The sequence below is a fragment of the Colobus angolensis genome, unplaced genomic scaffold (genome assembly GCF_000951035.1).
Source record: "Colobus angolensis palliatus isolate OR3802 unplaced genomic scaffold, Cang.pa_1.0 Scaffold24, whole genome shotgun sequence".
Lineage (NCBI taxonomy): Eukaryota > Metazoa > Chordata > Mammalia > Primates > Cercopithecidae > Colobus > Colobus angolensis.
The window spans coordinates 9,298,062-9,309,031 of NW_012115599.1; positions in this window are offsets into that span (position 1 = coordinate 9,298,062).

The following is a 10,970-nucleotide window of genomic DNA, read 5'->3' on the forward strand; positions in this document are numbered from 1 at the left end:
CGGAGAGGGGGAGGCCGGCCCGCCCGCTCCTTCCCCTCAGGCCCGCTGCGGAAGCCCTCTCCTCCCCATTGGTCACAAGCTCGCGTCCATCACTCCCGCGAGGCGCTCGGATTGGCAGAAGGCGCACTTCTGGAGCGAGGAGGGCCGAGTAACTCCGCGGGTCTCCGGCACCTCCTCCTTCCCTCCACCCCACACTTGAATGTCCACCCACCTCTCCCCACCCCCCACTCCACTGCCCCCGCCCCGCTCGCGGCAGTGTCCTTAGAAGACTCATTGGGCCAGGGGTGCAGCCCGCCGCTTAACGAGCCGCGCCGCCATAGGTCGAGGCCCACGCCCGTCGGAACGGCGGGCCTCACCATTGGGTAGTTCCGCTCCGCTCCCGCCCCCAAAGCGCCTCACCCTCCCGTCGCCGCCTCCCAGCCCAGCTCTCCCTCGGCCCCCTTACCCCGCCCGTCGCCGCCGCATCTCCCCTGTCCAGCTGGGCGGGGATTGCTGTACGAGTCTGTAAAGTCTGTGAGTCACTGCACAACCCATCAATCCAATTAAATGTCTTGAGCGAGCCGAGCAGGCGGTGCTGCCGCCCGCCGCCGCTCGCCCAGCCGCGGCCGCCCCTGCTCCTGTTTGCAGCGCCCCTCTGATCCATGGCTGTCTGTCTGTACTTGTTACGGTGTAACATCCTCCTCCTCCTCCTTCTCCTCCTCCTCCTCCTCGGGAGCCGCTGCAACTTCCCCTCAGCCAGCCTCCTCCTCTGCTTGGGGACTGCAAAGGCATGGGATAGACCCAGAGCCACTTCCCTATGTCTCCCCTCCAGCCCTCGCTCAATTTTCCCCCCTTTAAATTAAAGTCTGTTTCTCGCTCCTCGTCGTTTTAGAGATTTATTGGTCGGTCTGTTATTTCCCCTGATTTTGTTTTCCCTCTCTGGGGCAGGGATCGCAGGGGCCGGTGGGTTTATTTTAGGGAAGGGGCGCTCCATCACCCCACCCCTCCGTGTCTCCTCCTCCCTTTTCGGCCGTGACTTGATTTCCCCACTCCTCTGCGCTCCCAATCCTCGAACTCACCGTCCTGTACTGGAGTGACGCACAGACACCCCCCGCCCACAGCCCAGACGTCCCCTTCCTCGCTGCCACCCCGACCCGTCTCGGAGCTGGACCGGGTGCCGACTTCTTCGCAGAAGGGTGAGTGCTGTGCTGGGTTGGGTGGGGAGGATCTGAAAAAATGTAGTGGCCGGTCCACTGTTGGGGAGGGTAGGGATCAGGTTATGGGCTGCAGGTTCCCAGTACGGCATGGATTTAAGGTGGCGACTCCCTCCTTTCCTCCCTCCCTCACTCCCGCTTCCCCCGCCCCTCAACTCCTTATTCACCAGCCTTGCTGTATATCTAGGTATTGCCAGACTTCCACCATCGGGGCATTATAACGCTTATAAAACATTTGTTAATGGCATGCTTTCTGTCTTTAGGATGCTTAGTGAGCAGTGATAGCCTCCAATGTGATCTGATAGATTCTATCACCTGCAAAAAGTGTAAAAGGGACGATGGGTACATTTTCTTCTAATTCAAAGTTAAACTTTTATTCAATAAAGGGGAAGCAAAAAGGTATTTTTAATTTGAATGCGTGGCGATAGAGCAGCGATAGATCAGAGAAAGACAGATTGTCTAGTGGCATTGCTTAGCGTTTTTATTTGAAATTAGTTTTATGGGTTCCCTATTGAAAAAATACCAAGTCCATATCAACGGTTATGAAGTCTTTGAACCTGTTGGAGGAAAGCAAGGTAAGATGGAAATCCAGCTTGACACTTCATCTTTAGCTCACCTCTGTTCCAGGGAGGCATTACAGCATAGAGTTTTAAATTTCTCAGTCACTGGAACACAATGGAGCATGTTAAGGATTTGAGAGAAATATGGATTATTTCTCTTTTGATATCCATCTTTTGTGTACTTGATTGCTTGTTCAGCAATGTCATACCACGGAATTTTGTAAAATTTCAATTTGGTTTCTTGGTTGTCCATAGTTCGGAACTATAAATACCTGTCTATATATGCTTTATGAGGATGTTGCTGTATGCATCTTTCATATTTTGTTTGAAATAAAAGTAAAAATTATGAGAAATAGTTGTCAGAATTGGCTCCTGAGGTTGCTTTTTTGAATTCAGCTGTTTTAAAATGGTATTACTCTTTTTGAGTCAAGTTCTGGGCTAGTTGTCCACAAGATTCAAATTAGGCCAAACCAAACATGTTTTGAAATATTAAAGTACAGGAAAGGCCTCTTAATAGTTCATTCTCTCCTTCTCTTTCAGAGTAACCAGAAAAAGTTGTTACTAAATTTAATTTTAAAGAATAGACTGTTCCTGTACCGAAATCTGCCAAGTTGCTACAGAAAGATTTCTTTTTAAAGAGCAGAAATGTGTTTATGATCAGCCCAAAGTAGTAAAGTTGAAAAGTGACTTAAATGTAAATGCTGTCTTAAAGAAATGCTTGTCATAAGCCCCCAAACCTTCCAGAGTGTTTCAGGAAGACTTACACAAAGCCTTTTTGAATTAATAAATTTTGTCATGTGACCTTTTTTATGAGTGTAAGACTGAATTATTGAAAGACCTCATAGCATAAGGGAGCCATGCTGCCAGAGTTTGAATCTTACCACCATTCCTCACTGGCTATGTGACCTCGGGGACGTTTCTAACCTGGCTTTTGTGGGTTTTGTCCTGTAGATGGAAAGAATGACTTTTCAAGGGTTTGTTGTAAGGTTGCATGAGAGTGCATGTCACAGAGCACTCCATGTTAGCTGCTCCATCGTCACCAGCAGTCTTAGAGAGGTTTCTAGTGTAGTGGTTAACAGTAGGACCTCACGCTGCTTCGTGCCTGTAATCCCAGCACTTTGGGAGGCTGAGGTGGGAGGATGGCTTGAGCTCAAGAATTTGAGACCAACTTGGTCAAGATGGTGAAATCCAGTCTCTACAAAATAATTAAAAAAAAAAAAAAAAAGAGTGGGGCCTCCAGAACCAGATTTCGTAAGTTTAAATCCCAGCTTTTCCTCATTATCTTTGTGACCTTGGCCAGGTTAGCCTCAGATTCCTCATCTGTAAAATGGGAATAATAGCACCTACTTTATAGGGTTATTATGATTGCACAGAATGAGAGTTAATATATGCAAAGATCTTGAGTAGTCTTTGGTGCATCTTTGCAAGTTTAACTCTTATGTGCCTTGCATATCTTGAAATATGAATGACTGTGTTTTTTAGACAATTTTTTGTGAAGATAAAAATTATTGTTATCAATAAAATAATCAAAATTTTTATAAATATGCCTGATGTTTTATGGGATTTATACTTTTAATCTAGAGTTTGTATGACCCTTTAAGAAATACAGCTACTGGACCAAGCACAGTGGCTCATGCCTGTAATCCCAGCACTTAGGGAGGCTGAGGTGGGAGGATTGTTTGAGCCCAGGACTTTGAGACCAACCTGGGCAGCACAGCAAAACCCCCTGTCTACAAAAAATACAAAAATCAGCTGAATGTGCTGGCACATGATTGTAGTCCCAGCCACTGAGCCCTGCAGATGGAGGCTGCAGTGAGCCATGATTACGCCACTGCATGCACTCCGGCTTGGGTGATGGAGACCCGGTTTCCTTTTCTTTTTCTTTTTTTGAGACGGAGTCTCAGTCTGTCACCCAGACTGGAGTGCAGTGGCGCAATTGCGGCTCACTGCAACCTCTGCCTCCCGGATTCAAGCAATTCTCCTGCCTCAGCCTCGCGGGTAGCTGGGATTACAGCTGTGCGGCACCATTCCCAGCTAATTTTTGTATTTTTAGTAGAGACATGGTTTCACCATGTTGGTTGGGCTGGTCTCGAACTCCTGACATCAAGTGATCCACCCCTCTTGGCCTTCCAAAATGCTGGGATTACAGGCATGAGCCACCGTGCTTGGTAAGACCCTTTCAAAAAAAAAAAGTAAAAAGAAATTTAGCTATTGAATGAATTGAGTTGATCCCCTTTCATTTAAACTTGCATTTAGAATGTATATGCCGCTATTAAAAGTGTAGTACATATCACGCATTTGCTGTTATCTGTGGCTTTCCCTTCTGTTAAACAGAAAACTCTTTGAGGGTAAGAATAGTATTTCATTTATAATTTAATCTCCAGTGCCCAGTACCTTGTATTTAAAGAAGCTTAATTAATGTGTGTGAAATTAATTAAATAATGCTACTCTCATATTTATAGTAGTTGAGTGACATTATAAGTGATATTGTAGAGAATACTGTTATTTGTATTATTGAATTGAATTTTCACTTTCTCAATTATTTTTGCAAACAGAGAATAAATGAGAGGAATTACAGTATAATTTACTTTTCATTATAGAACTATTTTTTTTTTTCAAGGTTAAACAGAAAATAGCCTGAAAAGTATGCCTGTCATATCCTCCTTTGATACCTGACATGTCCAGTTTTTAATCATAAAATCTTCTGACTCCCACACTTTCTGTCATTAATTTGGATGTTGTTAATGATTAATATGAATTATATGAATTGGATTTGGACTGCCCCAAAAATGATATGATGTTATTATCTGTTACAGATTAATAATAATACAGATAATGTATCAGCCTAATTGTGTGAAATTTAAAATGGCATCATTTCCTTAGGGACCACATCCTTATTCTCTTTCCATTCAAGAGTGAAACTTTCTCTTGAGTAGTCTTAATAAATAATTAGCTATTGAAATAGCTGCACTAAATAGTGTGGCAGGAATCATAAAGGAAGTTATGAAATTAGTAAATAAAACACACTAAACTTTACCATACGCTTAATATGGTTACTCACTTGGGGAATCTATTTTTCAAAATAAGCGAAGTTGATGGGGCCTACCACCTGCCGCATTTATAGAATCATTCTGTTTTACTTGTCAATAAAATCCAGTCTAATTCCTGAGCCCTCTGAAGGTATAAAAAGCCAGAATTATCTTTCATTAGAGATCCTTGGTAATAAAATCTGAATGCTAATCGACTCAGAATTGTTACAGTTTTCCATCACATTGTTGACACTTTTCAAACACATATATGAAATATCTATTACAAAGTGGGCAATTTTGTGTATATAAATCTTTGTTTAACCAAATCATCACTTACCCTGTTTAGTTGAATATATTCCATTTTCATGGGCTAAAACAATTAATTTAGAAAACTTGCCCTTTTTTTGTTGTGATACATTTAAAGCAGCTAAAGTGAAACGCTAAAAAATAATAATTTATAAGCACTTAGAGACTGTATGTAAGTGTTCGGTGTGCAAGATGGAAAGTCTCTTTATTTTTCACTTGACACATTTTAGCATGACATATATTCCATAGGTCACACCTTTTTCTTTCTTTCAGCTTTTTTTTAATAAGGACATTTGGGTATTTATTAGTATTTTACAGACATATACAATTTCTGCAGGTTTTTTTTTAAACAATGTTTATTGTGTACGATTATTTGGAAAGAAGAGCAAGGAGGGGTAGAAATAACCTTTGAGGCTTGCAATTTCTATGCTTGTCTTCTAACATTAGGGACATGGATAACTATCTATATACTTTGTCAGTAATCAAAAGGAGAAGAAATAACATATGCATTATCTTATGGCATAAACTCAGAATTAAGATCCATGAAGTTCTATACTGAATGATGCTACTGATTGGCATGTGACCTTGAGCATTACACTTAACCTTTACCACTCTCTCCATGAGTGAAGGCAGTTACCCTCTGCTCACTCACAGAGGAAGTTGTAGGGGTCAGTTGTAAGTGCTTTTTAAAAGCATTTGAGAAGGACACAATGCAAGCAAATACAAAGTAAACATTAGCATTTAGAAATGAATATTTGTTCACCATTATTTAAAAATTGTGATCTTTCAGATTTTTTACCTAATGGGCATTTTTCCTTTTCGTTTTATATGTGAAGAGACTTCTTACTAGTATGCTCACAAAAATATATATATGGTACCTTTTAAAGAAGCAATGAACTTTGGTTTAGCTGAATGGAGTTTTAAATGTTAACACTGAGATTTTGGTACGTTCTGGGTTATAACAGATGTTGATGTTTTTGAGAACAAACTTCAGGTATCTGAGACTTAATACATTTTATTAAGTTAAAGTTTATAAAACTTACACTTGCATTGAAGGAAAACATGTTCAGACTTAGATTCCATTAGCAGTATATTCAAATAGAAAAATTAATCGTATTATTTACTTTTAAATTTCAAAGGGATTACTTGGCTGTAGGACCCCTCTTGTTTTATTATTTATTTTTATTTTTTTGAGAAGAATGGAATCCCTGGAAAGGACCCTTCTTTATACTCTTTTTTTTTTTTTAACCTTGAATGCAGTCAAATATGCATTATTTCAAAATATAGTGGCTTGGAGGATTTAATTTATTTTGGCTAATTTTGTATTTCGGAAAGCTAGGGAAGGCCCGTGTGGAAAGGCTGCATTTTAAGAAACTGTGTCCCTAACAATGAGTTAGGAATTATTAAAATTTAAAAGTCAATGTATATGATTAGCATTATATACATTCCTTTGAATTCAGTTTTATGTCTCTGTGATTATTAGCAGAATTGTCACAACCTCATGATGTTACTCACTTTTTTAAGTGAAAATGAAATTCTAGTGTACTCAGAATAACAACTATTAAATAAGGCATGTAAAGAAATATTATTTCTTCTAACTGACATTAAGAAGAGTGAATAGTGATCCTCAAATGTGAGGTTTCTAAGCAGAAAGCAACTTTAAAAAACATATTGTCCTTACTGTTCAGTAGCCAACCCACTGAAACTTAGAATGATCAGTTTTCTTTTTGAATTTAAAGTTCACATTGATGTTTATAATGTGTTATGTGTTGGTATGTATAAGGCTTTGGTATTGAATATTTACCTTTAACATACTAAATAAAATGACGAAGCTAGTCTACCTTTTGTTTAAATTTCATCTGTTTTTCACACCCTTCTTTTTGTTCTTACATTGTATTTCAGTTTTCTTAATATTTCCACATTTGTCTTTTCTTTTTATGTACCATCTTCCTCATTTTACTCTATCCTGTCCTCCTCCCAAGAATCATAGGAATTCTTTTTCCTTGATCATAGCAGGTTTTTTTCTGTTAGCTCCCTTTGCATTTGCCTCTATATAATGTATGGAGTAGGGGTTTTTGTTTATTTTAGTCTGCTTTATGAGACTGATGGAACGACCTTCTCTATAGAACATTTGTTTTGCCTTGTTTCAGAAGATGAGCTCTCTAATCATCTTATCTACACAAACTTAAGGGACCACGTCATAAACCTAAGACCAAGTTTGAGCTTGTGTGAGGTGGTAACAAGGGAAAACTGTAACATGTTTATTATTTGCTGATTTTCTGTTAATCTATTTTATGTGGAGGAGCCCACAGATTTTTTTCTTTTCATGTTATCTTGAAATGTTTCATCCAAGCTTTTTGTTTTTGTTCCATGTCTGGTACCCTGGTGAGCTTTGGAGACGCTTTCTGCCATGATCATTGCCACCTGACCACAAAGAGGGTGGCTTGCCTGAGAACATCACATTAGCCAGGATGAGCAGCTCCTTTGTGTTGTTTTGTTTTGTTGTTAGCTCCTTAAAGCCAGGCAGAACATCAGACCATGTCCACTGTGAGATTTTCCAAGGTTCACCATTGTGGAATGATGAATGTTCCCTGGTGAAGTAACTAACCATCAGCTTCATTGTCTTCTATGGCTTCAACTCAAATGAAATGTATGCCTTTGAGTTAACTTTAGTTTTGATTTTAAGGGTTCTTTTTATCTGGAAAATCAGAGTATAAAAATAAATATGTATTTTTAAACTTAAAAGATTTACATAAAAATCCTGTAAGTAAAAAAGTTTTCTAAGGACCAAACTTCATTGATCTGGAGAAAATATTTAATAGTTTCTCAAAATATCTGATATTATTCAGACATCAGTAGTAGAAAAGTTTTAAATTTGATTAAACAAAAATAAATCCTTTCGATTTAAAAAGCAAAGTCTATTTTTACTTTTTATTTAAACAATTTGAAAACAAAATTAGATAAACTGAGTTTTGGAGTTGATTAAATAAGAGATTTCCCAGAAATGGTACTTTACAAAATCTATGCCTCATGGAAGAAGTTTGATCTTTTTTATACATATGCATCCCATTTTGGGCTTCTGTTCATTTACTCATTCAGTTAATTCAACAGATATTTAATGGACACTTACTATGGGTCAGCTACTCTTATTAAACACGTATGATATAGCGGGGAAGAAGAGGGATGAATATGCTTGCCTTTATGGAAATTCCAAACTATTTTGGGGGTATTTACAGCTTATTGTCTACGTTTTGGAGTAGTTATAATTAAACATTGTACAATAATGACCTGAAAAAAGTAAGGATTCTTTACATGGATTTTATGCCTGCTGACTTGGTATAAAAGGAACCCTAAATCCTAAAACAAAATTTCACTTAAATGGACAATTTTCATATGAATTTCAGTTGAAATATTAAAAACAATAATGCCAGTAGTTTCCAACAGAAATCATGAATCATCCTCATTTCTGAACCCTGGAAAACCTTACAGTGGACAGAGTCTGAAATTTCTCCTAGGTTTTCTTTATACTTTTAAGTTGTTTTCTCCTATTGCTTTGTTTTCTTTGTAACAGAGCCTGAGAAAAAGGGTAACACTGAAAATTGCACAATGGAAATGGAGTCATCTCTGCTGTATTGCACAATTAACAAGAAAATCTTAAGTTTTCTTTAGTATACATTAAGAACTAATTTTTTGTTTCTATGATTGTACTATGTAATTTCCTAAGCAAACAAACAAATAAATAAAACCCTTAGGGTTCATTTCCACCTCAAATATTGAAGTAGATACACCTAAGTATGCAGTACAGGTAGCATTAATACAGTATAACATATAATGATTTTCATTAATTGTTTTATTTTTATTAATATTTAATACATGTCCCAAGTGCTTGGGGGTATCAGAGACTAATAATAAGACATATGGCATCTGCCTATAGTGGTGTTCACAGTCCAGTTAGAGACAAATGAGCCCCATATGAAAATTAAATCATTTATATTAGGCAATATGTGATTTCGCTTAATGGGAAGTCTAGGGTGGACGACTACAGTAAGCCTAGTCTTGCATCAGGTGAACTTGCCTTCTAGCAGAAGTTCTATGTGGCCTTCCTGGGAACCCATCCTTCCTTTTAAGTCTGGGCAAAGATGGTTAGCAGGCTTTCTTTTTGTCCTTGGACACTTAAGGGTAGAATAGTCTCTGTGCAAGCTGTTGCAGTGGCTCAGCAAGAGAGGGGAGGAAAAGGGAATGGAGTACACATTCCACCCATTTATTACATTCACTAGCTATCACCTTGGGAAGCAAAAAGTGCGCCTGAGAATAGAATATATGGACACAGTATGGATATATTTGAGTTTCTTGAGCATAAAAATTATTCAAGACTGGGCACAGTAGCTCAAGCTTGTAATCCTAGTGCTTTGGGAGGCTGAGTTGAGAAGATTGCTTGAGGCCTGAGGTACGAGGCCAGTCTGGCAACATAGTGAGAACCCTGTCTGTGCACAAGAAATATTAGTTCTAGGTGGTGGTGCACACCGGTGGTCCTAGCTAGCTTCTTTGGGGGGCTGAGGCAGAAAGATGGCTTGAACCCAAGAGGTCAAGGCTGCAGTGAGCTATGATTGAGCCACTGCACTCAAGCCTGGGTGACAGAGTGAGACACTGTTTAAGAAAAAAATTATTTCATAGCTTTGAGAAGCCTGATACATCAATATGGGCCCCATGGACAAGGGTTGTTCTCTGAAAAAAAATGGAAGAATCACTGGAAGGGGAATAAAATGTGGGTTGGAGGCTTTTGACAGTTACTGAAGACACTTTCTTCCTCGGTTTTTCCTAGAGCAGCCCTGCCTACAAGATGGGTGTCTTCCAGACCGAATATGACAAATTTAGGAAGTTTGCATATATTGCTATGATTTATAGATACAATCTCTCTGAATTGTTTTGCTTTGGAATTAGCTGAAGTTCCTGATATGTGTGTGTGTGTGTGTTTAAATCCTCAAATGTAATGTTATGTGACTGTGGCTTTTGTTTTCATTTTCTTGGACGTTTGAAAATATTAAGAATCTCTGTTTTTATAGTACAGGTGTTTGTTTATTAGGAGCTAAATCTAAGATAGGATAATACAATGTATGCTTGTCTCTTATGTTTAAATTAGGGCAAAAAGGCCGGGTGCGGTGGCTCACGCCTGTAATCCCAACACTTTGGGAGGCCGAGGCAGGCGGATCACCTGAGGTCAGGAGTTCGAGAGCAGCCTGGTCAGGGCCTGTAATCCCAGCTACTTGGGAGGCTGAGGCAGGAGAATTGCTTGAACCTGGAAGGTGGAGGTTGCAGTGAGCCAAGATCGTGCCACTAGACTCCAGCCTATGAGACAGAGCGAAACGCTGTCTCAATAAATAAATAAATGGAAAAAAACCCCAAAGTCTCAAAGTTTATCTGTTAACAACAGTATTCAGATACTTATGTGGATACTTCCTTTAAAAAAAAAAAAAAGATAATCTGTATGAAAAGTTTCTTTTCCTGAAAACTATTTCTCCTAGAACCATCACTCAATCTATATGATTCAAAAAGCCACCAAAGGTGTTAATTATGTTAATTATCTAGAAAGTTGTGATGGTTTTGAGGGTGTATACATGTCACAGCTTATTAAATTGTACATTTTAAATATATGCACTCATTATATATCAATAAAACTTTTTAAAAAGCCAACAGATTGTAAGGTATATTTTCAGGATAAAATACTTATAATCTTTGGGAGGCTGAGGCAGGTGGATCACCCGAGGTCAGGAGTTCAAGACCAGGCTGGCCAACATGGTGAAACCCCGTCTCTACTAAAACTATAAAAAATTAGCCGGGCGTGGTGGCGGGCACCTGTAATCCCAGCTACTACTTGGGAGGCT